Source organism: Phodopus roborovskii, unplaced genomic scaffold (genome assembly GCF_943737965.1).
Source record: "Phodopus roborovskii unplaced genomic scaffold, PHOROB, whole genome shotgun sequence".
Taxonomy (NCBI): domain Eukaryota; kingdom Metazoa; phylum Chordata; class Mammalia; order Rodentia; family Cricetidae; genus Phodopus; species Phodopus roborovskii.
Genome location: NW_026126412.1, coordinates 2,986,961 through 2,994,035, shown reverse-complemented (window position 1 = coordinate 2,994,035; position 7,075 = coordinate 2,986,961).

The following is a 7,075-nucleotide window of genomic DNA, read 5'->3' as shown; positions in this document are numbered from 1 at the left end:
CAACTTCAATGATTCCCATGGTCTATAATAGTCTTAAACTTATTTAAAGGTCTAAAATTCCAAGTCTCTTCTGAGATTCATGAAATCTCTTATCTGTAATTATCTGTAAAATTAGAATTATTAAAAAGATCACATACTTCCAACATATAATGACACAAGACATGCATTATCATTCAAAAACATAAAGAAGGGAAAATAGGGAGGAAATACTGGTCCAAAGCAAGACTGAAAACCAGGTGGGAAAACTCCAAATTCTGGATCTCCATGTCTGATATTAAAACACTTTTCAGCTCTCCAACTCCTTTCATCTCTATTGACTGCAACACACTTCTTTCTCTTGGGCTGGTTCTACTCCCTGTTAGTAGCTTTCCTCAACAGATCTCCCACAGCTCTGGCATCTCCAACATCTTGGGGTCTTCAAGGCAATCTAGGCTTCAACTTCACAGCTTCACACAATGGCCTCTCTAGCCTTCCATTCACAGTTACCCCTGACACATGCTGGCCCTCAGTGGCTTTCGTTAGTCTCAGAGGCAAATTCCATAGCCCCTTCTATCTTTAACTCTAAAGCCCCAACCACATGGCCAAAGCTGCCAAGTTCTGCTGCATGCTGGGGCTAGAACATGGCCTCCTTGTTCAAGTACATCTTCACCAACTTTCTGTCCTTCACTGCCTAAGCTTGGCTGTCCTGAAACAGGATCTATGCACCAGGCTGAACTCAAAGGCATAATCTGCCGGACTCTGCACTACCTCTCCCAGCTCTAAACTTCCCTTTAATTCCTTTTCCAAAATAGCAAACTTAGCTTGGCGGGATCTTGCCCCGAGGTCACCACTCCCTTCATTTCATTTCTTAATCTGTTTATCTCTTTGACTATAGGACAAAGCCCCAGTCCACTGTTGGTGCTTCTTTTCTCAATATTTTTCGTGCTCAGTTTACTCCTTCTCTTTATATATCTTCATTAAAGGTAACACTAATAACCACAAAACAGAGTCTATGCCAGGCGTTTTTCTGCCAAGGGAATTAATCCAAAACTCTTCACTTTAGCCTCCTGCAAACCTTCCAGACAAAGGCAAAAAGCAGCCACATTCTTTACCAAAATATGACAAGAACGATTTCTAAGCAACATGTTGAATTTCTTCTCCTCTGAAACCTCTTGAGTTAACCCCTGACAGTTCAAATCATTATCAGCATGACTGTCTTCTATGCTCCTACCAGTATGGGCCACTAAACAGTGCTTAAAACATTCCACTGCTTTCATAACCCAAACTCCTACAGTCAAAATTCCTCCAAACAAAAACCTGGTCAAGCCTTTCCCAACAATACCCGATTCCCTGGTGCCAACTTGTCTTGGTTAGGATTTCAATTGCTGTGAAGAGACACCATAACCACATTCAATTGGATGACTCACAGTTCAGAGGTTCAGTCCATTGTCATCACAGTGGGACATGGTGGCATGCAGGCAGACATGATACTGGAGAGGGAGCTGAGAGTTTTATATCTTGATATGCAGGTAATGGAAGTAAATTGTCTCACTGGGTGTAGATTGAGCTGAGCATAGATGACTTCAAAGCCCACACCCACATTGACACACTTCCCCCAAAAAGACTACATCTACTGCAACAAGGCCACACCTCGTTGGTGCCCCTCCCTTTAGAGGCCATTGTCTTTGTCTTTTCCTCCATCCTCAATGCTGGTATTGTGTGTGCTACCATACCTGCCCTCCCATTTTTAATTAGTCTGTACTTATTGTACATATGACAAGTTTCACCAGGACATTGTCTTGCAAGTATATGTTGTACTTTGACTGTATTCATCCTCTATCAATCTCTCTTACCCACCCCCCCCACAAGCAGATAGTCTTAACATTTAGGTTAGAATACAAAATAATATGTTTTATTATGACCTTTTCATACATGCGTGTCATTATACCTTGTCTTTATGTGTTCCCTGTCCCTTCTGCTCTCCCTTATGCCCCATGTACCTTTCTGGTGGGTTCCTTTCCTTTCCATAGTCACTCCTTCATTCTTTCTTGTATACATATTCCATTACTCTGTTTACCCCTTCCCTTAAGATCCTTCCCAAAGCTGGCAAAGATGATCATCAGGTAAAGACGTTTGCTGTCAAGCCTGATGACCTGAGTTCAATCCTGGAACCCACATGATGGGAGAGAGAACTGACTCTCTCAAACTGTCCTCTGACCACACCAAGTGCATATGGTGGCACATGTGCACACACAGAGAGAGAGAGAGAGAGAGAGAGAAAGAGAGAGACAAAAACGTTTTAAAATATCAATTTACATAAACAAAGATTCTTTCTCCATTTTCATGCTCACTTTTCCAGTCTCATGACATATACACATATACATATATAACTATACACAGGTGCACAGATAATTTAAAATCTAACTTCCACATGTGAAAGAAATGGGGTATCTGTCTTTCTTGACTTATTTCACTTAGTATAATGATTATAACTGCACCCATTTTCCTAAATCTTTCAGTTTTCTTTACAGCTACATAAAATTTTGCTGTGTATACTCATTCATCTGTTGATTAACATCTAGACAGCTCCCATTACCTTGCTATCATGAGCACACATGCAAACATATGGTGCAGTTTGTACAGCCTTGGCTTTAACAAAATAGCTGTTTTACTCAGAATTATTTAGTGGTGGGTAGTTTGGTAGAGGGAAATTTTGTTTTAGAAAGACATATTCAGGAGAGTGCTAATTGTGGGTAGGAGAGGGTAAGAAAAGGCCAAAGTGAACTTTGAAAGTGAGGAGAACAGGTATGTATGACATAGAGGCCAAAGAGGATTCCTAAGGTTGTATGTGAGCAACTTGAAAAGGCTGTTCCTATTTGCTGCAGTGGAGGAGACCCTGTGAGGAAGCAGTTAATTGGCAAGAAGCCTGGGGAATGTGCAGCCTTTAGAATGAGGATATTCATCAAAGTGGTGAATAAACGTCAACTATTGAACTCGGGAGCTCAAAATCAAGGTGTTGCTGGCAGAGTCTGTTTCTGATGAGGACCCTGTGCAGACAGCTACTTGGTTGCTGAGTCCTGTATGACAGAGAAAGATCTTTCAATATTCAGAGATAACGTGTGGTAAATAAGAATCTGGGAAACGATAGGCTGATGGATGTGTATTCCCGGAGGCATCACTTACATCAGAAACAGATGACTGCCACAGACAGGTTCCAGACCTGAGAATGCCTCCGGATGCTCTCTGTCTCCAACCAGGAATTAAGAAAGAGCTGGGGTCCTGGAGCCCAGATGATGCCCGCACCTATCCCCACACCCCAATGGGCATGGTCAGTGCAGCAGGTGCGGGGGTAGGAGTGGGGTGGGGTGGATATCTCACTACACAGAGAAAGTTCTTGGCAACCACAGGGAGATGGGATAAGAGAGCCAAGAAACAGAGTACCGAAAGGGTAAAGACACACTTTTCTCTGGGAGCCTCATAAAGGAAGTTTCACATGGAAGACATCGCCATCAATGCTGTTGATGAACCAGCACAATGACAATGAACCACTGGATTTAGCAACATACACATCAGGGGAGACCTGGAGATGCATACTTTAAATGTAAGTTAAAAGAAACAGGAAGCCATAGTATTCAGAGTGGGTGGCTGATATGACAGAAATTTACTTTTTTCTCTCAGTTCTGAAGGCTCAGAAGCCAAAATCAAGATGCTGGTAGACTCAATTTCTGATGAGGACCCCCTTCTTTTATTCACATGGCAACCTCCTTGCTATGAGTCCTTCATAACAGAGGGAGAATTTTTCATTTTTTTCCTTTTATATAACCATTGTCCAATCAGATTTAGACCTCACCATACTACCTCACTCAACCCTAATTCTCTCACAAGGACTCTCTCCAAGTGCTGTCAATTGTGGGCTAGAGTTTCAGCATGAGAATTTGGAGCAGAGGAAAGCACCATTCAAACCACAGCAAAGAGTGGATTCCAAACAAAAACTAAAAGGATTATCACCAACAGTTTCAAGGATTTCTTTTCCTGAAAAAGAATAAATTGAGTAATACAATGAAAGGTTATTAGATTCAGATTGAGTGGGAAGCATTAAAAGTGTGTTTATTTCCATGCAAACAATCCAGTAAAGAAAGCAGAGATATCACTGTAGTGATACTCTCTAATGGATGAAATGATATGGGCAATACAATTAGGTGACTGTCTTCACTATGAACACAGATGGTTTAGCTTTAGAAACAGGAGTGGGGGCAGACAGGTATGGACACACCTGTAGTGGAGGCAGTAGAAGGGGGGGGGGCTTGTCAAAATTCCTTTCTATTTCTGTTCTCCTAATGAAACAAGCAACAGAGCTATCACTTTAGAGAAAAGGTGATGGCAGTTAGCAGCCAAAGAAAAGAGGACAGAGACCTCTAGCAAATCAGCAGAGCAGTGGACAAGAATGATGGGCTTGCTAAGGAGCTCAAGACTGATCACAACTTCTAGATCAATCAATGTGGCTGCATGTTTCCTTCAGTCATGCTCCAACACAGGAAGGTAGGACATGGGTGGAGCCATGGATTTCACTAAGGTTTAGTTAGTTAGGATATCATAGGAAGGTCTAGACGGTCCAGAATAATGGTCCTTTTGGGTGATACAGACTTTCCAGTCTTCATTTGGAATCCACTGGGGTGGGGAGGGTGGGGTGAGGATAGTCAGGCCAGGGGTCAGGAGGCTGGCTCACTCATTGTCTTTCTACAAGGAGACCAAGATTTTTGATCACAGCTGATTTCTTTTCTTTTTGCATCCTTGTATTTCCAATGACCCCATAACAATTATTGCCTTAAATACAAAGTACTCAAAATCCTAAACACAGGACTCCATGAAGTCCAAGAGGCCTGTCAGAATGCCAAGGTACTTGGCAGAAGTCCTAAGGGTTACATCTGTGTGTAAATGATGGGACAGACCCTCTTATTCAGGAAAAAAAGGCTAGGGCATTCATGAGAGGAAACTTGCAGAAGAGCCCTCCCTTTCCTCCAACAACCTCTCTCCAATTCTTAATGGCCAAAACATAAATTCTTTAATACATTCAATTAACATATATTGAGGCCCTAAATAAGAAACTACAGCCAGAAAATTCAATAAAATTGACAGACCTAAGAGACTATGAACTAACACTTATTGAGTAATTACTATTTCTAAGAAGTTAATATATCTGATTATCATATGAAAATTTCAGTACTATAGTACTGATTTTGTCCATAGAATGTAAATTTATTCAGATTGTCTTCTGTGGACATACGGTAGCACAGTTAATGCAGTATAGCAGCCCTACCTCCAGCATTCTGCTAAAAAGAAAAAAAAATCCTCAAAGCATTCCTACTAATAACAGGAGCAAAGCAAGGATGCCCACCCTCCCCATTCCTATTCAATAGTTCTTGAAGTCTTAGCTATAACAATAAGACAAACGAGGGAGGTAAGGCTATATAAATAGGTATCCATATTTGATGCTGATATGACTTGATACACAAAAGACACTAAAGACTCCTTCAGAAAACTCCTATAGTTTATAAACACATTTATCAAAATAGCAGTATATAAAATTAACACCCAAAACTTGTAGCATCCCTATATACACATGACAAACATACCAAGAAAAAAATCAGGGAACCAATAATCTCATATGTGTATGTGTGTATTTTGGAATGAATATAACCAAGGAAGTGAAAGATTTGCAAACAAAATTTTAAGCCATTCAAGAAAGAAATTGGAGACCAGGGAAGGCAGAAAATTCCCGAGTACATGTAGGGCCCACAGGCCCATGGGGGGTTGTGAGTGCCAGTGTGATAAATACGTGATGGAGAAGATAGAAAAATGGGGCGAGTGGTCCATGTGCTATGGAGAGAGGTAGACTGAAGATGGAGATGAGATAGTGGTGACAGGTGAGAGATAGGACTGAGGTCTACAAGCTGCCAATGCCCAGTAAAGTCAGCTGAATATCTGACAGACAGTATCTAAAATATGCAAAGAACTCAAAAGAAAACTGCATATCTAGTAAACAACCCAATTTTAAAATGGGGCATAGAACTAAACAGAGAATTCTTAAATAAATAAATAAATAAATAAATAAATAAATAAATAAATATGGCTGAAGAACATTTTCAAAATACATTCAACATCATTAAAAGGAAAATTAAAACTGCTTTCAGATTTTTATTACCCCAGACAGAATGGCGAAGATTTTTTTTAAAGGGACACTGAATGCTAGTGGATATTAGGAAAGGGAAACACGTATTCACTGCTGATAGAGTGAAACCTGAAGCAGATATGGAAATCAGCATGGCTGATCAAATGCTAGAAATATATCTACCATATGACCCAGCTATAAAACTCTTGGACACACACCCAAAAGACTATATTCTACTACAGAGGTACTTGTTCATTCATATTTTCTGTGCTCTGTTCACAATAGTCAGGAAAGGAAAACAGCTTAGATGTCCATCAAATGGTGAATAGATAATGAAAATGTAGAATATCACAAGTAAGAAGATAGAACTGGGAAAAGTCCAGCTTGAATGAGTGCTGTGGTTTGAATGGGATGTTTCCCATAGTCTAAAACATTAAATACTTGGTCCCCAGAGGGTGGCATTGTTTGGGGAGGATAGAGGGCGTGGCCTTGCTGAAGGAAGTATGTCAATGGGGGTAGAATTTGAGGTTTAAAAGCCTTGTGCCATTGCCAGGGAGCTTTCTCAGATTTCTGCTTATGGTTCAATATATGAGTGCTCAGACAGCCCTGCTTTCATTTGTACCTGTAGCCATGCTTCCCACCACAGTGGTGATGGACTCCTGTCCCTCTGGAACTATACACCCAAAAAGACCCTTCCTTCATTCCATAAGCGGTCTTGGTCATTTCATTTTATAGCAATAGAAAAGTAACTAATAAAGGTCACTAACCCAGAGCCAGGAAGACAAACACTGCAACTGTTTCTCATATGTGGATACTGACTTTGAGTCTTAAGATATGTGTGTTTCATTTGGAGTACCCAATGAGGTTAGGAAACTAGTGAGCAGTCATGGGACAGGAGAAATTTTTCAAAGCAGGAAAGATAGACGA